The following is a 26,699-nucleotide window of genomic DNA, read 5'->3' on the forward strand; positions in this document are numbered from 1 at the left end:
ATCAGTTGAGTGCCTTCACGTTGTGTCTTCATCCCGAAGCTTGTCATCGACCATGTTCTCCTAGCCTTTAGAATCTGCACATGCAAGAAATCTAAACGCATAATGAGAACAACTGCTTGGAATATAGTATAAACAAATGACACACGAATGACCATGTCACAATCAAACACCGTCCGACAGTTTGAAAGTTTAATAAATTTGTCACACCCCGATTTTCGGTTTGTGCGGAAGCGTATGGCGAGGTGTGACGAGAGCGGCAATCGTTACAATCAATCGAGTAAACAACATATTTGAAACATAAAAGATGTTCATCCATACATTTGATTCAAAACCATAATTTACATTACATACGTCTTGTTTGAAACTTGAAACAACAACAACTTTAACTACATTATTCAAAGTTCAAAACATAACACTAAAAACGGATGACATCACAAAAGCTTGCGTTCTTGATAACCACTTGAACATATTTTTCCATAGCCGTCCACTAATCTCCTGTAATACATGTTAATTTTGAAAACGTCAACAAAAGTTGAGTGAATTCATGTTATTTTGTTTTCGCATCAAATGAGTCTCCAAAACATTTGAAGTAATAAAATTCGTTTTTGTATAGTATGATAAAAAAAATTGTATGATCATTAGTGTGTTGCAAGGACACTAATATGTATGCCGAATAGGAGGCAACCAAACCTTGACAATTTATCGTGTGTGTCAACGACACTAGTTTGGACACAAAGGCACTCTTGACGATCGTGGTTATCGTTGTCGTTAAGAGTGGGGCTTGCCAAAACCCAAATAGATCTATCCGTTTGTTCCTCGGTACTTGTTTATTCATTAATGGCCCCTTTATTTTAACACTTATCCGCATGTGATCAAAATAGTTTCATTGTATTATCATACTATTTGTAACATGTATACATCCCCGAAAGTTTAAAACTATAAACATTCAAAGTAAAAGGGGAAAACATGAACTCACAGATTTGCGTTCCGTGCAAATCTCTATTCGATTCCTTGTTCGCGGTTCGTTTCTCGACCTACAAGTGTTCTAATCTAGTTAGACACTTAGGTTTGTTTTTGCGTATCGTACAAATATTCTATCTTGTATTTTGTTTTTGTGTTTTCGTATATGTATAACTTCCTTGTATATATACATTTATTCTATTTTATTTGTGTTTGAATGGGCTTACTTTATGTTTTAGAATTTAAGTCCATTTTGGGTATTTTGGTGCTTATGGGCCTAGCCCAAATAACTTTGTTTAAAAATATGGGTCAAGCCCAAATTAATTTGTAGAAGTGGGCCTTAGCCCAAAACATTTTATAAAGGTAGGCCTAGCCCAATTTAGTTTATAGTTGTGGACTTAGCCCAAATAACTTGTGTAAGAATGGGCCTAGCCCAAATTGTTTTCTAAAATATATCTAGTCCATAATAATTTGTAAATATTGGGTTTTTAGCCCAAGTATTTTGTAAAGTGGGCTTTAGCCCACTTTGACTAAAAATATATTTTTAGTCCATTGTTTTGTAAAAGTGGGCCTAGCCCAAATTTTGTTTATGAGAAATGGGCATTAGCCCAAATTTTAATTTATGGACCACTTTTTAAACTACATAATTTTTGGGCTAGTAAAAAAAATAATAATAGTGATACTTGTATTTTTATAAAAATCTAATTTTTATAAAAATCATTACTTATGCCATAGTTGAACATTTTAGTGCATAAACTTGTGTGACGGTTCGTATTTTATTCTAGTCGTTTACTACTTGTCGGTTTTATTTATTCGTATCGTTTGTCCCGTTTGTGTCGTCCGTCACGTTTTACCATTTGCTTTGTTTGTGCCATTTTAGTTTGTCCAAAAGTCCATATAGTCCAATAGTGTCCGAATTTGTCCATTTGTGTTTTCGTGTCCAAGGATGGACATTTTATTTCGTTTTCAAGTTTATATATATATTTTTTTATTTTTATGGATGTGTAATAATTTTTCTTTTGTTCCTACTAGAACTAACATATGATGTACACATCAAAATATATAAACTTATGATACTTGATGAATATTTTTTAAGCACACATTTTATCCAAAAATATATACTTGTCATTTTTATTTAGAAATCTTTTTATAAAACATGGATTTATGACTTTGTCCAAAAATTGTTTAACCATGTTTAAAGACCTCAAATAATAATTTTAGTCACAAACTTCTTTGTTTAACAACTTTTAATATATCACAAAATTTATAAAAATTTTGCCATAGTTTATTTTGAAATATTGATTTTTCCCCAAGTTTATACAAAACTTGTTTTCAAATTATTTCAATACAAAACATCATCAAGTATCAATATCTATCAAAAATTGTCAACAAAACTAGCATGAACATGATATTATTCTTAACTTTCCCAAAAAGGAAACTTTATTCCTTATTTTTGCCAAAAATTTGTAAAACGAGATTTTATGAAAAACTCTTGTTTTAGATGTCTTACAAAGTCATTTAAAGCATAAATGTGTATTCAAAATATTTACTACCAACATATTTCTTGATTTTGATCCTTTCCAGAAAATGGAAACTTTATCCAAGAAATATTTCGAAAATTTATTTTCTTAGTTTTATATGGTTTCTCATATTTTACTAACATGCATGTTCATAAAAATTCATGTTCATTCCTTTGTTGATGAATCTTGGTTGATCCTACATGCATGTATGTAGATCATATTTTTGAGTAGAAATAACCAAGATTCAAGTTTATTAGCCTAGATTTCTCCAAGTTCATCTCATAATCATAGAAAAATCATGGTTAAAAATAATGATTTTTAGTTGTTTCTTGTTGTTTTTCATATGTGATTATGATGAACTTGTAAAAGAAATCAAAAATAAAGTGAGACTAGTGTAGTGTTCTTACAATTTTTGCAAGAAAACAAAGATGATGATAAGAAATCTTGATGATTTTAGGCTTTAAGTTCCACCAAAAATGCTCCAATAGCTTTACTTAACACCCTAATAGTTTGTTTCATCCATGGATCTCCATAAGAGCAAGAATTCTTGAGTTTGAAGATTGAAATGAAAGTGGAGTGAGGGGTGTTTGGTTCAAACGATTTTAGAGAGAGAGAGAGATGTAAGAATATGGTAATTGTTTATGGTTTTGGGAATTATGAAAATGGATGGAGTGTGGAGAAGGTTTTTGTTATCTCTAGGTTCTTCCACTAAGCATGCTCTCAAGTTCCCAACACATCACAATTGAAGTGAGTGGGCATATGGGGGGACCCACAATTTTCGTGAATATCCATGGGGGAAGAAGAGTTTGCATTTTTTTTAATAAAATCTAGTTTAATACATAAACTTTAGGAATTTTTAGAACTTTGACATTTTATATAAAAATATCTACAAGGTTTTAAGCTCTAATATTATAAAGTAATGTGACACTAGGTAAAACTAGTTCACCAAAATTTTTAGTTTGTAATTCGGGTGAAAAAGTTGGTTCGGGTCCTGTACTGGGTTAAATACTGATACCGTGTTTTGTTTAGATAAATACATAACAAAAATTATTTTTTCACATGTTTTATTATCCAAATAATTAATCCAACTTTTTGGACTAAAAATTTTATTATTTTTTTGACACGGTTCCGGTACCGGCTTTGCTGACTGGCAGTTTACTGAACTAGCCGTACAGCTTAACGCAATAAGATTCGATTGCGGATTTTGTGTCATTTTTAATACCCATTATATTATTTATGTCAAATAATATTTATTTTTGGGTTTTCGGACAGTTACTGTTTTGTTCTACGGAATGCTGTACACTTCCGCATGATTGCTGTATTTTTCTGCGGACTTGGACAATTTGGTTTTTAATTGGAATTTTGTAAATAATAAGGCACATATTATTTTTGGACAAAGCTTTTTATAGAATATTTGTGTAGACATATCCGTATGTCTTGTTTTTATCATGTCAGACTGTACCGCGACTAGTATTGACAAGTATTGTTTAATCGCGTTCCTATTGTTAGTCTAGGATATTGTTTCCAATCGCAACGGATCTGTTATCATAATTTACTATGATTTTTGTAATTCCTAGACTCTCAAGACTTTAATTAATTAAAATCAAGTCATATACGCGAAAATAAAATTTAAATAGTTGTTCACGTTGTACGAAATTACCGGAATTTTGCCGATTGTCACATTCTCCCCCTGTTAAAGAAAATTTCGTCCCGAAATTTTTAATCTGTGTCCCTTCTTAGTTGGGACTTTCTTAAACAAATGAGGGTACTTCTTTTTGATTTCATCTTTTCGTTCCCATGTGAACTCGGGTCCTCGTTTCGAGTTCCATCGGACTTTGATTAGTTTGATTCGACTTCTCCTCGTTTTGTGAATCTTTGAATCTAGAACCTCAACAGGTTCTTCGATGAAATGGAGTTTGTTGTCTACATGGATTTCGCCCAGGTGAATAATAAGTGATTCATCCGAAAGACATTTTTTTTAAATTCGACACATGAAAAGTGTCATGAACGTTACTGAGTGATTCAGGCAGCTTTAACTTGTAGGCGACATTTTCAGTCTTTTCCAAGATCTCATAAGGTCCTATGTATCTCGGGCTAAGCTTCCCTTGCTTACCGAATCTAGCTACGCCTTTCCATGGCGAGACTTTTAACAACACCTTGTCTTCAACTTCAAAAGACAACGGTTTGCGACGTCTATCCGCATAGCTTTTCTGTCTGTCTCGAGCCGCCTTGATTCGGTCTCGAATCTTGAATATTTTATCGGTAGTTTCTTGAACTAACTCAGGACCTAACATTTGTTTGTCGCCTAATTCTGCCCAGCATAGCGGAGATCGACACTTACGGCCATATAACGCTTCGAATGGTGCGACTTTAATACTCGTGTGATAACTGTTATTGTATGAGAACTCCACTAAAGGCAAGTGAGTATCCCAATTTCCACCTAAGTCCATCACACAAGCACGCAACATGTCTTCTAGAGTTTGAATGCGTTCCCTTTGGCCGTCTGTTTGGGGATGAAAAGCCGTGCTCAAATTTAATTGGGATCCAAAGGCCTTTTGAAAAGACTGCCAAATCCTTGATATAAAACGACCGTCTCGGTCAGAGATTATCAACAAAGGTACACCATGTCTTGCTACAATTTCTCTGAGATAGATTTTAGCTAACTTCTCAGTACTATCTTTCTCACGGATAGGCAAGAAGTGAGCTGACTTGGTTAATCGCTCGACGATTACCCAAATCATGTCGTGACCACGAGAAGTCCTGGGTAATTTAGTTACGAAATCCATAGAAATATGTTGCCATTTCCAATTAGGGATTTCGGGTTGTTGTAACAATCCAGAAGGTTTTTGGTACTCGGCCTTAACTTTAGCACATGTTAGACATTTTCCAACATATGTCGCAATATCACCTTTGATATTAGGCCACCAATAAAATTCCTTGAAATCGTGATAGATCTTATCTGTTCCAGGATGTATCGAATACTTGGATTTATGAGCCTCGTCAAGTATTAGGCCTCGAAGACCACCAAAATGAGGAATCCATATTCTATTCATAAAATATAAGGCTCTGTTCTCTTTCGACTCTAATTGTTCTTCCATACCTCTAAGCATTTCTGCTTTGATATTTTCTGGTTTTAATGTTTCTTGCTGAGCATCAAGAATTCGAGAGGTAAGGTCGTTATGAATTGTTAGCCTTAAAGATCGCACACGCAAAGGTTTAACTCATTCTTTTCGACTTAGAGCATCCGCGACAACGTTCGCTTTGCCCGGATGATATTTGATCTCACAATCGTAGTCATTCAACAATTCGACCATCGTCTTTGGCGCATATTTAACTCTTTCTGGTTAAATATATGTTGAAGACTCTTGTGATCCGTGAATATCGTGCATTTAGTACCATAAAGATAATGACGCCAAATTTTTAGTGCACATACCACTGTACCTAACTCTAAGTCGTGTGTGGTATAGTTCCTTTCGTGAATCTTTAGTTGGCGTGATGCGTATGCAATAACTTTCTCCCTTTGCGTCAACACGCATCCTAACCCTTGCCGTGAGGCATCACAATAGACTACGAAATCATCTGTACCGTCTGGAAGTGACAAAATTGGAGCATTACAGAGTTTGTCTTTAAGCAGTTGAAAAGCTGATTCTTGTTTCTCTCCCCATTCAAATTTCTTATCCTTTTGAGTGAGAGAAGTGAGGGATTGTGCAATCTTCGAAAAGTTCTCAATGAACCTTCGATAATAACCGGCCAATCCTAGGAATTGACGTATTTCAGTCGGTGTCTTAGGTGCACTCCAATTCTTTATGGCCTTAATTTTTGATGGATCAACATGTATGCCTTTCTCATTAACTACGTGTCCGAGAAATTGAACTTCGCGAAGCCAAAATTCGCATTTGGAAAATTTCGCATACAGTTTCTCCTTTTTCAACAACTCAAGAATAATTCTAAGATGATGCTCGTGTTCATTCTTGTTTCGTGAATATATCAATATATCATCGATAAACACTATCACGAATTTGTCAAGGTAAGGCTTGCACACGCTGTTCATTAAGTCCATGAACACCGCTGGTGCATTTGTTAAGCCAAAAGGCATAACAAGGAACTCGTAATGTCCGTAGCGAGTTCGGAATGCCGTTTTTGGAACACTTTCTTCTTGAACTCTGAGTTGATGGTATCCTGATCTCAAATCGATCTTCGAATAATAGCTCGATCCTTGAAGTTGGTCGAATAGATCGTCAATCCTCGGTAATGGATATCGATTCTTGATTGTGAGTTTATTCAACTCCCGATAGTCTATGCACATCTTAAAACTTCCATCCTTCTTCTTCACGAACAGCACTGGAGCTCCCCAAGGCGAGTGGCTTGGTCTGATGAAACCCTTATCCAACAACTCTTGAAGTTGTGGGGATAATTCTTGCATTTCCGAAGGAGCTAATCGGTATGGAGACTTTGCCACAGGTGCAGCACCTGGAACTAAGTCTATTCGAAATTCTACTTGTCATTTTGGAGGTATTCCCGGCAAGTCTTCAGGAAAGACTTCAGGGAATTCCTTCACAACCGGGATTTCCCTAAGTTTTAGCTCCTTGGCCTTCTTCTCAACAATGTGCGCTAAAAATGCTATACATCCTTTTCGTAGGCACTTTCGGGTTTTCATACAGGAAATAATTCGTAAAGGCATTTTGTTTGTCTCATCGTGAACAAGAAGTGTTTCGTTATTAGGATGGGGAATTCGAATGATCTTGTCGTAATATACGATTTCAGCTTGATTAATGGATAGCCAATCCATTCCAATTACAATATCAAAACTACCTAGTTGAATGGGTATTAGGTCAATTTTGAATTTTCTTGCTCCTAGTTCTGAGGAACATCCTTTAACAATTTTATCAGATTCAATCACCTTTCCATTCGCTAATTCGATAGTGAACGGAATATCTAGTTTAATTGACTTTAGTCCAAGTATATCTTTAAATTCTAAAGATGTAAAACTAAAATCTGCACCGGTATCAAACAAAATAGAAGCAAAATGATCGTTGACAGGGAACGTACCGGGATCACGTTTGGATCCTGTCGTGCCTCTTGAGGTCCAATTACAAAGGCTCTTCTGCGGCCTTTGTTCTCTTTGGGACAATCCTTCCTGAAGTGTCCCATATCACCATAATTAAAACAGCCTTGGGTTCTCCCTCGTTCTTTATCGTTACCACTGCCTCCTTCTTTCTTAACTACCTTGTTGTTACCCCAACATTTTTCTGTGCGGTGACCCATTTTCCCGCATTTATCACACTTGGTGGCTTGGCATCCACCATAGTGGTGATAACCACACTGCTTACACTTAGGTGCATTTCCATTATATTTCTTACCACTCGTTTCCGTTGTGACAACGAATGCCTTGGTTTTTCTTACTTGTAGGGGTTTTCTTATGTTTGTTGTTTGACATAGAACCTTTCTTGAAATATGAATACTTTCTCTTATTGTTACTCGAAGTAGACTCCACATGCGTCTCCTTTTTCACCGCACCTTTATTCAGTTTTCCCATCCTTACTACATCCTCGTAAGACTTAAGGCAAGAGTTATGGCCTGAGCAATTCTCAATATGGTTCCTCTAGTTCCGCCATTGTTTGCAGTATGGTTTGCTTCATGTTGTACGATTGCTTCTGCAACTCACTGGTTCAGTAGAGCATCAAGCTCAGCTCGTGTCATAGGTAAGGGTTCCGTTTAGGCTTAAAAAGTGTTACTTCGTTCTGGTGCCATGATCTTCATATATATATATATAAAATATATATCAAAGAGATTAGACATGAACGAAAATAAAAACATATCGTCACGTACTATGATCATAAGGTCAAGATAGATCATAATGATACTTATGCAAATCTTTCGCACCATATTCATCACATCCTTGCAGGGATGTAAAATAAATTACAACAGTGTGTCCATAAGAAAATACCAACTTATATATGCCATGTCACCTTTTTACAATTATTTTTGTGAAGAAACAAAAATAATCTCGGAGTTACATCACTTCGGTCGATACACGACATATAGTAATATATAAAATAAGGTGAAGTCTTTTCTTCACATTGTTCCTGATTGATATTAAGTCTCCAAGTCTTCAACAGTCTTTAGTCTTTCACAAAATCGGGTATACTTCCCAAAAGTTAGTAATTGAACATAACTACCGTGGTGTGGGATGTGAAAGTGAAGACATAGAAATTAGACCGTGAAGGCACGTAACCTCCTCCTCGAGACCAAAAATGTGCCTAATGGTGGCAGTCGAGTGGTTCTCAAGGGTACGAATGTGTTCCTCAAATGATAGAGGCGCTTTGTGGAATGTAGAGTGTGGAGGTACTGATAGGAGGAAAAATGATAGTAATGGGGCATTCCGGGGGAGGTCGAGTAGCAGAAATCTGAGTCTCAAGATCATGGACTCATCGAAAGGGAAAACTAAGATGAATCTTGGAAGATAAAACTCATAGTTTATAATAATAAGCGGAAAATGGCTTGGACAATAAGGATTAGATGGGCTCATGTCCGGTGGTGGAGGTTGAGAATGTGCATCGGAATAGTAAGGTGGAGAGTCGTGGGTGATAGGATGTATGTGTTGTCCATATGCCTTAGCAGAACAACCATCTGTCCAGGAGGGGAAAACCAAGCAGTTAACTCTATCCTTACAGTATGTATTCCATACTCTATGGACCTTGGTCGTCCAAAGTAGGGAAAATCCTTCATCGTATTAACTTATATGATGAATACATTGGTATTGTTTGAGCTCAACGAATTCCAACAAAGTTGTTATGATTTCTATAGATGTCGAATGGAATATGGTAAGAGACTTGCGCCATGGCTCGTGCCATATTACCCTTTGAGACAAAACGAATGTCAAATAACGGATTTTATCGCAATAACTCCAATAAATATGATAAGGTGTTATAGGCACCGTGAGATTAACCCAAATGTTGGAGTTTTAGAATGTTTGAGGAAAATCCTTCCTGGATGGTTTTCCTAATTTGTTTGCTTAGATGACTTGTCTCAACTGACTTGTGATATAGATCGGATGCTAGGCACGAAATCAATACGTGTAGTTTTTAATGTATTGTGGGGAATCATAGTAATCACCTTAGTTAGCGTTCTAAGAAATGGAAAAATTGAATTCTTAAGTAACAACTCAAGAATTTTGAACAGGTAGTGATCATTAGTCTGACCCGCAGGGACCACCAGGATTCCCATCCACTGCAAGTTACTATTACGTGGGCCCCCGTAATAATAAATTGCCTTGTATGGTCACCCTAGCATTCCCTCATTCAAAACAGACGATCAGTCGGAGAGGGGGACATGATTGTCTAATTACCTTTAACATAGAATGGACCTTCATGATGGTCCATGCGTTAATACTTGTAGCCATTGCTCGCGGAATGGCACGAAGTTAAGAAATAGAAGTAAGAGGATTCATAACAATAATGGCTGAATGGGTACCTTCAAGATGAGTGTTTTATCTTCCTTGTCTTGACAAGAATGTCACCAATCATGATTAATATGAACCATAGGGACCTCGTTCCTACTAATAGAGTATTCATCCAAGGCTACCACCTCCACCTAATTGTCATCATCGAGGTCAGGCATTTTCCGTATCTGAGGGAAAACAACCATCTTTTATGGAATGTCGAGCTCAGGGTTTCACTTAGGGACTACGCCCTACCATGAGCTCATTAACAGATGCGAGGTCAATACGCTTGTTATGAGAGTCCAGAATAATAATAGAATTTGAATACTAAGATATCATGGTCGTGGCAAAATAATTCGTACAACGTATACCTGTGAACAACTTATAAATAATCGATTTTTTGGCAACTGTTCTTTTGTTTTCGTCGTTGTTCATATCATATATCGTTTCCAGTTCGACTTATTGTTATCGTGTCTAAACCCCATAGACTTGTACCAAATAAACTAGTCTTTGGTATTATCGCTTCGAACTATCGTTTAATACTATCACATAGTATCCTTGCATTATCGTTTCGAATTCATCGTTTTGTATTAGTGGACGCTTTGTAAAAATATAATGTAGAACGCTTGTTGTAAAGAACATCGTTTTGAAATTGTAGACTAGACTCAAAAAGAATCTTAGTTCACTACAATTGATGCTCTGATACCAGGTCTGTCACACCCCGATTTTCGGTTTGTGCGGAAGCGTATGGCGAGGTGTGACGAGAGCGGCAATCGTTACAATCAATCGAGTAAACAACATATTTGAAACATAAAAGATGTCCATCCATACATTTGATTCAAAACCATAATTTACATTACATACGTCTTGTTTGAAACTTGAAACAACAACAACTTTAACTACATTATTCAAAGTTCAAAACATAACACTAAAAACGGATGACATCACAAAAGCTTGCGTTCTTGATAACCACTTGAACATATTTTTCCATAGCCGTCCACTAATCTCCTGTAATACATGTTAATTTTGAAAACGTCAACAAAAGTTGAGTGAATTCATGTTATTTTGTTTTCGCATCAAATGAGTCTCCAAAACATTTGAAGTAATAAAATTCGTTTTTGTATAGTATGATAAAAAAAATTGTATGATCATTAGTGTGTTGCAAGGACACTAATATGTATGCCGAATAGGAGGCAACCAAACCTTGACAATTTATCGTGTGTGTCAACGACACTAGTTTGGACACAAAGGCACTCTTGACGATCGTGGTTATCGTTGTCGTTAAGAGTGGGGCTTGCCAAAACCCAAATAGATCTATCCGTTTGTTCCTCGGTACTTGTTTATTCATTAATGGCCCCTTTATTTTAACACTTATCCGCATGTGATCAAAATAGTTTCATTGTATTATCATACTATTTGTAACATGTATACATCCCCGAAAGTTTAAAACTATAAACATTCAAAGTAAAAGGGGAAAACATGAACTCACAGATTTGCGTTCCGTGCAAATCTCTATTCGATTCCTTGTTCGCGGTTCGTTTCTCGACCTACAAGTGTTCTAATCTAGTTAGACACTTAGGTTTGTTTTTGCGTATCGTACAAATATTCTATCTTGTATTTTGTTTTTGTGTTTTCGTATATGTATAACTTCCTTGTATATATACATTTATTCTATTTTATTTGTGTTTGAATGGGCTTACTTTATGTTTTAGAATTTAAGTCCATTTTGGGTATTTTGGTGCTTATGGGCCTAGCCCAAATAACTTTGTTTAAAAATATGGGTCAAGCCCAAATTAATTTGTAGAAGTGGGCCTTAGCCCAAAACATTTTATAAAGGTAGGCCTAGCCCAATTTAGTTTATAGTTGTGGACTTAGCCCAAATAACTTGTGTAAGAATGGGCCTAGCCCAAATTGTTTTCTAAAATATATCTAGTCCATAATAATTTGTAAATATTGGGTTTTTAGCCCAAGTATTTTGTAAAGTGGGCTTTAGCCCACTTTGACTAAAAATATATTTTTAGTCCATTGTTTTGTAAAAGTGGGCCTAGCCCAAATTTTGTTTATGAGAAATGGGCATTAGCCCAAATTTTAATTTATGGACCACTTTTTAAACTACATAATTTTTGGGCTAGTAAAAAAAATAATAATAGTGATACTTGTATTTTTATAAAAATCTAATTTTTATAAAAATCATTACTTATGCCATAGTTGAACATTTTAGTGCATAAACTTGTGTGACGGTTCGTATTTTATTCTAGTCGTTTACTACTTGTCGGTTTTATTTATTCGTATCGTTTGTCCCGTTTGTGTCGTCCGTCACGTTTTACCATTTGCTTTGTTTGTGCCATTTTAGTTTGTCCAAAAGTCCATATAGTCCAATAGTGTCCGAATTTGTCCATTTGTGTTTTCGTGTCCAAGGATGGACATTTTATTTCGTTTTCAAGTTTATATATATATTTTTTTATTTTTATGGATGTGTAATAATTTTTCTTTTGTTCCTACTAGAACTAACATATGATGTACACATCAAAATATATAAACTTATGATACTTGATGAATATTTTTTAAGCACACATTTTATCCAAAAATATATACTTGTCATTTTTATTTAGAAATCTTTTTATAAAACATGGATTTATGACTTTGTCCAAAAATTGTTTAACCATGTTTAAAGACCTCAAATAATAATTTTAGTCACAAACTTCTTTGTTTAACAACTTTTAATATATCACAAAATTTATAAAAATTTTGCCATAGTTTATTTTAGTTTATTTTGAAATATTGATTTTTCCCCAAGTTTATACAAAACTTGTTTTCAAATTATTTCAATACAAAACATCATCAAGTATCAATATCTATCAAAAATTGTCAACAAAACTAGCATGAACATGATATTATTCTTAACTTTCCCAAAAAGGAAACTTTATTCCTTATTTTTGCCAAAAATTTGTAAAACGAGATTTTATGAAAAACTCTTGTTTTAGATGTCTTACAAAGTCATTTAAAGCATAAATGTGTATTCAAAATATTTACTACCAACATATTTCTTGATTTTGATCCTTTCCAGAAAATGGAAACTTTATCCAAGAAATATTTCGAAAATTTATTTTCTTAGTTTTATATGGTTTCTCATATTTTACTAACATGCATGTTCATAAAAATTCATGTTCATTCCTTTGTTGATGAATCTTGGTTGATCCTACATGCATGTATGTAGATCATATTTTTGAGTAGAAATAACCAAGATTCAAGTTTATTAGCCTAGATTTCTCCAAGTTCATCTCATAATCATAGAAAAATCATGGTTAAAAATAATGATTTTTAGTTGTTTCTTGTTGTTTTTCATATGTGATTATGATGAACTTGTAAAAGAAATCAAAAATAAAGTGAGACTAGTGTAGTGTTCTTACAATTTTTGCAAGAAAACAAAGATGATGATAAGAAATCTTGATGATTTTAGGCTTTAAGTTCCACCAAAAATGCTCCAATAGCTTTACTTAACACCCTAATAGTTTGTTTCATCCATGGATCTCCATAAGAGCAAGAATTCTTGAGTTTGAAGATTGAAATGAAAGTGGAGTGAGGGGTGTTTGGTTCAAACGATTTTAGAGAGAGAGAGAGATGTAAGAATATGGTAATTGTTTATGGTTTTGGGAATTATGAAAATGGATGGAGTGTGGAGAAGGTTTTTGTTATCTCTAGGTTCTTCCACTAAGCATGCTCTCAAGTTCCCAACACATCACAATTGAAGTGAGTGGGCATATGGGGGGACCCACAATTTTCGTGAATATCCATGGGGGAAGAAGAGTTTGCATTTTTTTTTTAATAAAATCTAGTTTAATACATAAACTTTAGGAATTTTTAGAACTTTGACATTTTATATAAAAATATCTACAAGGTTTTAAGCTCTAATATTATAAAGTAATGTGACACTAGGTAAAACTAGTTCACCAAAATTTTTAGTTTGTAATTCGGGTGAAAAAGTTGGTTCGGGTCCTGTACCGGGTTAAATACTGATACCGTGTTTTGTTTAGATAAATACATAACAAAAATTATTTTTTCACATGTTTTATTATCCAAATAATTAATCCAACTTTTTGGACTAAAAATTTTATTATTTTTTTGACACGGTTCCGGTACCGGCTTTGCTGACTGGCAGTTTACTGAACTAGCCGTACAGCTTAACGCAATAAGATTCGATTGCGGATTTTGTGTCATTTTTAATACCCATTATATTATTTATGTCAAATAATATTTATTTTTGGGTTTTCGGACAGTTACTGTTTTGTTCTACGGAATGCTGTACACTTCCGCATGATTGCTGTATTTTTCTGCGGACTTGGACAATTTGGTTTTTAATTGGAATTTTGTAAATAATAAGGCACATATTATTTTTGGACAAAGCTTTTTATAGAATATTTGTGTAGACATATCCGTATGTCTTGTTTTTATCATGTCAGACTGTACCGCGACTAGTATTGACAAGTATTGTTTAATCGCGTTCCTATTGTTAGTCTAGGATATTGTTTCCAATCGCAACGGATCTGTTATCATAATTTACTATGATTTTTGTAATTCCTAGACTCTCAAGACTTTAATTAATTAAAATCAAGTCATATACGCGAAAATAAAATTTAAATAGTTGTTCACGTTGTACGAAATTACCGGAATTTTGCCGATTGTCACAAAATTTGCCAAGTTTTAGTCTTTAACTTTCAAACATGCAAATTTTGACCGTTTATGAAGATTTAGTCAGTTCGGTTTTCAGTCAGGTTTCAGGTAACGAAGACTCGAGCTCCAACATCGTACGATCGAAAATAAAGCAGAAATAAAATCTTTTTGGCTTTTATAAAGTTTATATTAAAACACGCCTAAAATCTTTTTGGTATTTTTGAAATTAAAAGCCAACAATTTAAAATCCTTTAAGTGTTATCAAACGACATCACCGCTAATGTCGTGCTGATATGCACCAAACGACGAAACTGTCTAAAAGAAACAATAAAAGTTAAGCAGTAAATAAATATTTACAGACATTCTTTTTGTGAGTTTCGAGGGTAAGAGAATCATATCAGTGTACGGTCATGCCAAAACACTCTTGTTGTTCAGTTAGTTAACATTAAGATAAGCATCCTATAACAATTATCGGTATTGTTGTCCACTTAAGCTCAACTTATCAGATGTAATCATGGCGAGGGGATACGTTAAGGTATGATTTATACTTACCGACCGGTGTTCATCCACATCACGACACATTCCCGTATCAAGGTATGCACGAGAGTTCATCTTACCGGTGAGTATACCGATTATCATCTGTTTGACCGTATAAATTGTGAGGTACTCACTTATTTTGATTTGAAAACAAGCCCTATGTGATATAATCACTTATTGATGAGGAACTTGATTTTCGTATGCATGAGGGCACAGGTGCAAGTCCGTGAACAGGTCAGTACTTTCGTACAGCAGAGAGACGAACTTGACACCCGGATAAATGTGATATTTTATCACTTATTTGATTTGGACATGTGATTGTTTATCACTTATTGAGGTCGAATGCAGTATGTAATATGTACACGTATGTATAGTATCATGGAAGATCTAGACTTGCGTCCCCGTTATTTTTCGGTAAAAGGTACAACCATGATACCCAGATGATAAGCAGCATAAAGACCGAATATCTCAGAACCTCGGCAATCTATCAAACGAAATTTCGGTACTAAGACCATATGCCAATGAATGGTTCCCACCTGGTCTTCAGTCGATTAAAATTTATATCACCCTGCACACTTTAAAATGATTGTGAGTCTACCGATACATCTTATATAGAGCTGCTTATCGTTTTTCATTTAAGGTTTAAAGAGGTTTGGATAGACCACTGATGTACTATCATTTTCTCTTTTGCTCTCCAGGAAACTCATTTTTGTTTTTCTATTGTTTTTGTGTTTTTGAAATTTTTTTTTTCGATGTTTTTGGATTTTCCGATTTTTGGATTTACTCCCCCTAAAATCAATAAACTAAGATAAATTTAAAAACACAAGGGTATTTACAAAAATGATTTTCCGATGTTGGTTTTACTCTTGCTTGACCTTAATGCCGTTTACCAATAATAAAAAGTCAAATCTTGATTTGTCAAATGCTTTGGTAAATAAGTCGGCACGTTGGTCATCGGTGTGGACCTTAACAACATCGATTAGCCTTTTCTCAAAGCAATCACGTATGAAGTGATATTTGATTTCGATGTGTTTGGTCTTTGAGTGCTGCACAGGATTTCTAGTGATATCTAAAGCAGCAGAATTATCAACGTAAATAGGAGTAGTTAGGAATTCAAAACCGTAGTCCCGCATTTGTTGTTGGATCCAAAGAACTTGGGAACAACAACTTGAGGCAGCAATGTATTCAGCTTCGCATGTTGATGTAGCGACACACGTCTGTTTCTTGCACTGCCATGTGACTAGGTGATTTCCTAAGAACTGACATCCAGCCGTTGTGGATTTATCGTCGATTTTGCATCCGCCAAAGTCAGAATCACTGAAAGCCACCAATTCAAAGTTATTATCCCTAGGGTACCACAGACCGGTGTCAGGGTACGCCTTCAAATAACGAAAAATCCTTTTAACAGCAGCAAGATGTGAGGCCTTCGGGTTAACTTGATATCTGGCAAGCAGGCATGTTGGGTACATTATGTCTGGCCTTGATGCTGTGAGGTACATAAGAGATCCGATCATAGCGCGATAGTTTGAGGGACTAACAGCTTCTCCCTTCAAATCTGGAGTAATTCCGTGATTAGTTGGCAATGGGGTACCAATGGGCGTTGCATCAGACATCTGGAACCGGCTCAAGATGTCACCAACATATTTAGTCTGATGGATGAATATCCCAGACTCCGTTTGTTGTACTTGTAGGCCCAAGAAGAAAGTCATTTCCCCCATAGCACTCATCTCGAATTTATCCTGCATAATGCGCTCGAAATCCCTACACAAGACATCATTAGTAGAACCAAAAATAATGTCATCAACGTATACCTGTACCAGAAGAAGATCTCCATCTTGTTCCTTGATGAAAAGAGTACAATCGATAAGACCTCTACGAAAACCGTTCTCCAGCAGATAGTGTGATAAGGTTGCATACCAAGCTCGTGGTGCTTGATGAAGACCATAAAGAGCTTTGTTGAGCAACCAAACCCGATCGGGATGGATAGGATCTTCAAAACCTGGAGGCTGTTCGACGTACACCTCTTCTTCAACCACACCATGTAAGAATGCACTTTTCACGTCCATCTGATAAACCTTGAATCCTTTGAAGGACGCATAGGCTAGAAAGATTCGAATTGCTTCGAGACGTGCCACTGGTGCATAGACTTCGTTGTAGTCGATTCCTTCAATCTGACGGAAACCTTGAACGACTAAACGTGCTTTGTTTCGGATAACAACTCCGCGGTCATCCTTTTTGCATTTGAAAACCCAACGGGTACCAATCTTCTTATATCCAGCAGGTTTCTCTACGAGTTTCCAGACACCCAGCTTCTGGAATTGTTGCAGTTCTTCCTGCATTGCTTCAACCCAAGCGCTATCTTTCAAGGCTTCTTTCCACGTTCTTGGTTCTTCCTGTGAGACATAACACGCGAAAGACCAATCGTTTTGTTGCCCGGATTCTCGAATAGCTGCATACAAGCTGCATACAAGTCTGTTTTGTTTTACCAGTGTCTTTCTTTAAAATTTTAACTTCTTGATTGTTTGAAGTTTTGGAATTTTCTGGTTTTACAGCAACAGATTGTTTTTGAACCACATCAGTTTTAATTGCTTTTTCAATCTTTTTGACCTGTTGTCGTTTCTGTTTCTTTTCCCTTTCTTTTACAAGACGGGGATCTTGTTTTGTGGAAACAGATGGCTCACGGTCAGTCTTTCCACGGGGATCATCAACCTTTCCTTTTTGTTTATGAAGATATGGACAATTACGAATAATATGTCCAATGGTTCCACATTCAAAACATGATCTTCGTTCAACAAACCCCGAAGAATCATGTGATCGTCTAGCCGATGATGTTGAACTTTGTGAACCCGAGGTACTAGGTTTTGAACTACTTGGTTCATTTCTTTTCTCGACAATAGCTTTCTTGACAAAATCTAAGTTAGATTGATTTTCAAACTTTTCAATTTTGTCTGTTCCCGTCGATTTCACAAAGTTAACATTTTTCTTCTTCTTTTGGTTCGGCTTCTTTTGAACTTGAGCCGGTGATTTTCCTTTGGTCTTGGTGTGATTTTGCTGTTTTGGCACTGTTGGTAATTTCTTGTTGCCAAATTGTTTTCGAATTTCAGCCTTTGGAATAGGAGGACACTGTGTAACTGTAACACGTGGTCCTGTCTTTCCCAAAAACTTACTTGTCGAATTTTCAAAGACTTTGCAGATTAAGGATTGATTAACATTCTTAATGGGAAAATCTTTGTCTGAGTAAATTTTATCATCACCAACTAGAGTGTACAGCAAATTCACACTCTCCGGCTCTTCTGCAGATGAAGACTCAGTTGCAACAGTCTTAGCGGGTTGTACAGGGGGATCACATAGAATGTGATTCTCAAGAGGTATGTCCTCATTTTTGGCTACCGCATCAGACTTTGCTGGGACAGTATCATCAGATTCATCATCAGACGAATTAGCATCCTCAATCACAACTGGAGGATCTTGATTCTGTTCAGCACTTACAAATGTATCTGCTGACACATCTGAATCTGAGGATACTTCCTTTTGGTATCCGAGTCCTGCAGCATATTCCTTAACATCTAGAGGCACAGACAGTTCAAAGAATACCCTGTCCTCTTCATCAGGCATGGCATCATAATTATGTCTCACTGGTGGTGGACATTTCTTGTAGCCTATGCATGTGACATCTCTCTTTTCCTTCTGAACATCAATGATGTGATCTAACACATAGCTAGAGCTCAAATAACTGTCTAGCTTGAGTTGGATCGCATCACTTTCGGTTTTCACACAAGCCATCTCTTTTTGCATAATCTCAAGGCGAGATATATACAAATTAATATCAGTTTGTTTTCTAGAAACCATTTTAGTCAGTTCAGTTTTATCTTTCTTTAATGTTTCAATTACTGACTTAAATTCTTTTTCATGGTTTTCATAAAACATGTTGGCTTCTGTGCATTTAGAGAGATCCACAGTCAACTTCTGATTGTGGATGAATGTCACATCATATTTCTCTTGCAAAGCGTCATGCTTACTTTGCAAGTCACTCAAATTCTCATTCACAGTAGTATGTTTGTCTTGCAAGTCAAACAAACTAGCTTGTAAAGCATCATGTTTGCCTTGCAACTCAGACATACTTTTCTCCATTTCAGCACATCTAACATGCAACCTAGTACATTCATCACAATTAACAGCAGTGGGTTCATCGACACATACCTGACTTGATGAACCGTCGACATTAGCCATAAAGGCTGAATGGAGAGAAGACGAAGTATAAGCAGCTTGATCCACCAGAATAGATCTTCTTTGAGTTTCTGCTGCAGCTTCCTCCAAAAGTTCATCAAAGTCAACATCATTCGAAACATTAAATGTCTCACCCACATGATCATCACCGGAATTGGATGATTCTTCATCAACACTTCTACTGTATCCAGACGAATCTTCATCTTCAGATGATTCACCACCACTGGCAGAAGATTCTCCACCACTGGTGTGAACTAGCTTCTTCACAACCTGAGCAAAACATGCTGTTCCATCGGGAGCATCACCACCCAACTGGATTGACCAGTCACAACCTTCATCCACCTGAACCGCAAGTGCCCGGTTGGTTTGGTTGTTGACGGGTACCAATGTACGATCATTGTTTCTGTTCTGCTGGTTGCCTTGGTTTCTGAAGGGGTTTTGATTCCCGTGTTGAGCTGGCTTTGTGCATTCCCTCTTAAAGTGACCCCTTTCACCACAGTTGAAGCACTTAACGGCCTGCTTATCGAACCCATACTTGGTGTCTCGCTTACTTTCCAAGCTGGTTCTGCCAGTACTTTCCATCCAATCCTTTGCTCTTCTCACAGCACTCGCAAAGGCCCACTTGATGTCCATCAAGTCCATCTCCTCTTTATCAATCTGTCTGTAGTCTTCTTGTGTCAGATTAATGTTGCCAATCTGACCTTCTATTAACCCACAGTACGCGCTCACTACAGTGTTAAGCAGCTCCATGTGTTCCTTAGCTACTTCTACACTGATTTTAGAGAAGCTTGACGTGTCGAGCTGTACGGTACTTGACTTTGATTGTTGAGCAGCAGATGATGTTCCTCCATAACATGCACGTTGTTGTTGAGCAGGAGGAGGAGGAGGAGGTGGTTCTATTGGATTTCCATACATGTCTGTGGTGGGAGGTGGCTTAACAGGAACTTGCACCGGATTGCCATACATATCAGTAGTTGTGACAAACGCTGTTTGCAAAGGAGCATGTGGACCTGTTCTTGCAGACGAAGTATTGGAAGTTCCACAATACATTTCAGGATTTTGTGGCAATGGAACTCTCTTCGCCTTTAAGGTTTCCTCCTGATCCTTGTTTTCCAGAAGCTGCACGAAGTCGTTGATATTTGTAGTTTTCAACACTCCGTTATACTTCAGGATTTCCAAGAAGCTACTCCATTGTGGAGGCAAAGCATCAGCAAACTTTTTCACCACTTCTGCTTGAGTTGTAGTAACACCAAAATTATTCAGCTCAGTAAGCAAATGATAAAACCGACCTGTCATGTCTCCCAAAGACTCCTTATCTAAGCATGTGAAACAGTCGAATTCTTTCTTGAGCAGATCATGACGCAATTGACGTGTTGCTTCATTTCCTACTCCCCTGGTTTTCAAACCGTCCCATAACTTCTTTGTAGTCTTGAAGCTGACAAATTGATGATAAATGTCTTTGCTTAACGCCTGAGTGAGAATGGCGTAGGCTTTCTTCTCCAGATCATATATTTTCTTCTGATCCTCTGGAAGATCGGCAAAACTTGCAGTTGTTGAAGCAGCGACCTCGATAGCTTGATCAAAGTCTGTGGTGAAACGTATCCACAGCTCTGTATTTTGACCCAGAACATATGTACGGAATCTGTCAGCCCAACCCGGATACTCATTTAAATGCATCAGCTTCGGAGGTCGATTCAAACTTCCTGTTTCGCTTTCGCTCAGTAAGATACTTTGGATACTAGGAGTTTGATTCGAAACTAACGCCCACTGATTTCCCTGAGAAGATGTCGATACCGGAGACTCGGCCCATGAAGGCGATAGACTTGTAGACGTGTATTTTCCACTGTCTGGCGCCGGTGTACCCCACCATGAAGGAGTGACACCTGAACTTGTATATTTACCACTGTCTGGGGCAGGATTCCACCAACTCGGATTCATGATTGGAAAGCAAAATAAATGCTAAGTGAATAATCCGAAAGATAACACAGCCGAAGGATCCTGGTCGAAAGATCTGAAATCACAGAAATTTGTTAACAATAAACTGACCACAATCGAAAGATCGACTATTGTTCGAAGGATCAACAGTACTCGAAAGGTCACTGTTGTATCTCGAACAATGGTTTCGAAAGATTCACAAGCTCGAAGGATTCACTAATTGAAAGATCCTTATCTTTCGAGTATGGCTGACTTTCGAAAGATCACACTAGTTCGAATGATCAACAGTGTTCGAAAGATCACTGTTGACTTTCGAGCACTGGCTTCGAAAGATTCAAAATCTCGAAAGATTCACACTTGAAAGATCCTTATCTTTCGAGATAAATCCCTATCTTTCGGACACTGTCTGTCGAATAGATTCCTTTATCGAAAGATATGTTTCAGACTTCGAAGGGTGGGTCGAAGGATGATGATCTTTCGAGCCTTCCTTGATCGAAAGATGGTCTTTTGATGTCGAAAGATATCTTTCGAGAGATTCTGACACAACTGACGTTGATGTGATAGGTTGGTGAAAAGGTGATGGGTTGGTAAGTCAACTTTCGGCAAAGAGTATGGCAGGCTGACAACTTTCCCACCAACTTTGAAAAGATTGCCCAAAAAGGATAACCTTATCCTAGAACCAGTCACCGGAAGTTTAACCGGAATATTCGCCGGAAAAACACCAAATCACTTAAACAAGTTTTCAAGTTACCCAACCCACTTATGAACACTCCCGGTAAGTTTAAAACACGTTTTCCAGTTTAAAAGTGTAGAAAAACCAACAAAAACGGGTGTTAAACCAAGTGTTCAAACACACACCAAGAACTCGAATAACCCGGTTTTAAACAAGGTAAAGAGCCAAGCTCTGATACCACTTGTAGGTCCCTTATGTCGGAGGATGACGAACCTCAAACCTTGTTATACTAACCCACTAGCGAGTGCGGAATCCAAGCTAGCAAGCAAACCGGGATTAAGCAAGTATAAACACAACACACACGGGTTCACCGATTAACACAACTTGTATTAATGCAAATGAAGGTTTCGGTTACAAGCACAATGTTTACAAACCTAACTTGTAAACTCTCAAAGTGTGTGTGTGAGTTTCGGACAGAATGCTCTCAAAGCTATCTCTCGGATGTGTGTGTTCTATCTGTCTATCTGTCTCTCTGCTGAACTCAACACAATGCATGGGTATATATACCCAAACACAGCAGGTCATGTCCGAAGGATCCGATAGATGGTCCGAAGGATCATCTATCGATGACAATATGTTCGAATGATCAGCAATCACCTCGAAGGATGATCCTTCGAGGTCTAACAATCGAAGCATATCTTTCGAGAACCTCGAAGGATCAACAGTATCCTTCGAGGAGCTATCCTTCGAGACAGACAACTACTTTCTAACTGTTTGACCAAGTCAAACCGGAGGATGGTTGACTTGGTCAACTTACAGACTTAGAACATCGTTTATATACAGACCGAATACAGACAAAGTACAGACACAAGTGCACCAACAGAACCCCGTATATTACACGTGTTGAATAAATGTAATTTTATATATCAAATAATATAAAAAATATCTCTTAAAAATCTCGTTTATTAGACGAGTTGAATAAATGTAATTTTATATACCAAATAATAAAACAATATATATTTAAAAATCTTGTTTAATACATGGGTTGAATAAATGTAATTTTACATAATAAAACAAAAAAGTTGTCTTTTTAAGAACCCCGTGTATTATACGGGTTAAGTAAATTTAATTTTATATATTAAATAATGAAAAAGTTACATTTTTAAGAACCTCATGTGTTATACGTGTTGAGCACATGTAATTTCATATACCAAACAATAAAAAGTTATATCTTTATAAACCCTATGTATTATATGGTTTGAATAAATCTAATTTTATATACTACATAACAAAAAAAGTTATATTTTTAAAAAACCCAGTGTATTACACGAGTTGAATAAATGTAATTTTATATAGAAAAAAATAAAAAATGTTATATCTATAAAAAACCTCATTTATTACACGGGTTAAATGAATCTAATAAAAATTTATATCTTAAAAAAACTAACGGATATACTCGATATACGATGGATGGAGTGATTGCGGTGATGGTTCTTATAAATGTCACGTAAACATGGTGATTACTGTATTTAAGTTGAGAGTTGAACACGAAAATAAAAGTATAGAAACAATAAACATTGATTAATATTTTTGTTTACTCCTTACAAGGATTTTTGAAATAGGTTCTACCATTAATTACTTTAGTTTAATAAAATAAATAAGTCATTTACATAATATTTTAAAATATTATATTATCTCCTATACGAATTATTTAAATTTATATTAAATTTAATTTTATAATTATCTTTTAATTGATATTAATTATCTATAAAAATAGATGGCTTCAATGAATGACATGTGTCCTCATATTGGTTTCTTTTATTATATAGTATAGATTTACTTAAATTAATTATTACTATTTTATTTATCTATTTACTTCAAATTCAAAATTAATTATCTAATTTGATCTTAACTAAATATTTGAACATTTTGTTTAGTTTGGTATTAAATAGATTTTACGAAACTTAAAATAAAATTAACTAATATTATTTATCATTTATACATTTACGGAGTTTTAAATAAAGGGTTAAATTTACTGAGACTTTTTTAACAAATTTTGCAACAACACAATAATCTATTTTTATCACGAAAACCAAACTTTGTGTTAATATATTAAATATTTTTATTTTCACTATACAAAATTACATTTACTCAACCCATGTAATACATGAGTTTTTTAAGATATAACTTTTTTTATTATTTGATGTATTGTAACACCCCAAAACCCGAATGCTTATGTTCGTTAAATAAATATTATGATATGGTACATCAAGAAATAAATAATTAGGTTATTTAACCTAGTTAAAATTATGGTAGGGACAATCGAAGAATGAAAGTTATGCCTTATAATTAACTAAGTGAAACTTTAAGGGCTAAATGTGTAAATTAAGCAAATAAAGCATATGAAAAATAAAACCCAGTGATTTGGGTGGGGGTGTGGTCGCGAGAAAAGCAGGAGAAGGAGAAATTCTTCTCCTTCAATCTAGCACAAGAAATTCCTTCAATTGAGGGTGTTGCAAGCCAAGAATCATATGCATGAATCTGAATGTGCAACCATTTAAGCCTACTAACCAAGTGGTAAGTTGTAGATTTTCGATTTGATGATCATTGATGAGATGGGTTGTGTTTAATCCTTGGGTCTATGTGAAATTAGAATGGTAATGGACTAGAACCATCTCATGTAACATGAAGTGTGTTCGAATTTCTGATTATATTGATGTTTTAATGAAAACCCACTTGTAGAAGTAATGTTATGATGATGATGATGTTGCATGTGCTAAATCAAGTATAGTCTTGATATATATGAAATTGGATATGGTGGATTATTGTTAATAACCTTGATTTAGGATGAAAGTTATGTGAGGTTAGTGGAATTTGATGATCTTGATATGAACTAGTAAGGATATGCAAAGAATGCTTGTACAATATGCTCCATATATGCAAAGAATGATTTTGATCGATCCTTAGATGTTTATAGGCTATAAATCAAAGTCTAAGCCCCATGTAATTAACGTATGAGTATCTAAGAGGTATGCATGATCTGGTACGTATGTAGATGTGTATTATGTATATATGGAAGATATGTATGAGTGTATGCATGCATGTAGAGACGTATGAATGTAGGTACATATGTAGAAGCGTATTTATGTATATATGAAGATACGTATGATAGTATGTATATATGTGAAGGAGTAGGAATGTATGTACGTATGCAGATGTGTATTATGCATGTATGGAAGTACGTGTGATTGTATGCAGGTATGTAAAGACGTAGGAACGTAGGTATGTATGCAGATGTGTATTTATGTATGTATGAAGATACGTATGAGTGTATGCATGTATGTAGAGAGGTATGGATGTATGCACGTGTATATGTAAGTATGATTTTGGATACGTTGAGTGTTAATGATATTAATCGTGTGCCTGGAAAATGAAGATTAATGCAGGTACATTATTGAAGGCTCACCAGGGAATGGATATGCGAATGATATGCTTAAAAGTAGAGAGAAAGCTGAATGGAAAGTGTACATGTATGAATCTTGTTTATATGTATAATGTATGCTAATGTTATAAATATATGTGGTGAGTGCAGGTTGTATGAGGTACGGGCGATTATCACAAGGAATAGAGATAGAAGACCGAGTCACAAGATAGATTGCACGGGAATAACCGATTGTGTACATTAGCAAACAGGAAGTTTGCCTTTGTTTAGTAAAAGAGTTATTTTTAAAACGGACTTTCAAGTAAGTCAAGACGTTTGTAATGAAAGAAATTTTGTAGCACGAATTTCCGCTGCAATTTTTGTCAAGTACGTGTTAGGGTCCTACAAGTTGGTATCAGAGCCCTGGTTTGAGAGAAATCAAGTATGAGGAGGTAACTCAAACTCGTGTGCTCTCGTGATCAGGAACCCGTACAATCCAAGACTCGATCAAGATCTAAGGGTAAAAGCCAAGGTAAGTATGTGCTTAAGTATGTATTGGAAGATAACTAACAATATGTTATGTGTAAGGTTAGTATGGTTGCTTGGAAAGAATGATTTGTGGATGTTGTCTAGCACCGGCACCAAGGTATGTAATATGACATATTGACCCAAGTACATATATTTAATATATGTAAGTACATGTGATGGTAAAACCTATCAATGAAAGGAAAATTTTAAATGAAAAATAATGATAAGAATGGTAATGAAGTTTTGGAAATGTTACACGTGCCGAAACCTAATTCTTCGGACGTAAGGTGACAATTACACGAAGACACGAAATTAGTGTGTGGATTGTGTACCTGGCCAGTACACAAGAAACATATGACGTTCGTGAGCCCGTGATAATTGTTACAGGTGTGTCCGTTAGAATTCGGTAGCAGGTGGGCGTATGGGTGAAATGGGTAGTAAGACTATCAGGAGATTGAGAGTACTACGTAAGAGTGAAAAGTGCAAATGATAAGAATGAAGAATGTTGAATCCGTAAGAAAGTACGGATCAACAATGTATGAACGCAATGCTTGAATCCGCGAGACGGATTCAAGGGATGAAAAGCGTAAATGCAATATTTAAATCCGCGAGACGGATTCAAAGAATGAAAGATATGAATGCAATGCTTGAATCCGCGAGACGGATTCAAGGGATGAAAGGCGTAAATGCAAGAGACGGATTCAAAGAATGAAAGATATGAATGCAATGCTTGAATCCGCGAGACGGATTCAAGGGATGAAAGGCGTAAATGCAATGTTTGAATCC

At 35.9% G+C, this 26,699-nt stretch overlaps 1 long non-coding RNA gene across 1 annotated transcript; it reads right to left on the reverse strand.

Annotated features, from left to right (window-relative positions):
- Positions 1–289: 289 nt before the first annotated feature.
- LOC110874139 lies at positions 290–13,617 on the reverse strand. Its single transcript, XR_004866816.1, has 4 exons — positions 13,332–13,617; positions 11,411–11,468; positions 977–1,034; positions 290–495 (listed from the first exon to the last, which is right to left on the reverse strand). It is a non-coding gene; the product is annotated as an uncharacterized LOC110874139 (long non-coding RNA).
- Between the last annotated feature and the right edge of the window lie 13,082 nt (positions 13,618–26,699).

Source organism: Helianthus annuus, chromosome 9 (genome assembly GCF_002127325.2).
Source record: "Helianthus annuus cultivar XRQ/B chromosome 9, HanXRQr2.0-SUNRISE, whole genome shotgun sequence".
NCBI classification, from domain to species: domain Eukaryota; kingdom Viridiplantae; phylum Streptophyta; class Magnoliopsida; order Asterales; family Asteraceae; genus Helianthus; species Helianthus annuus.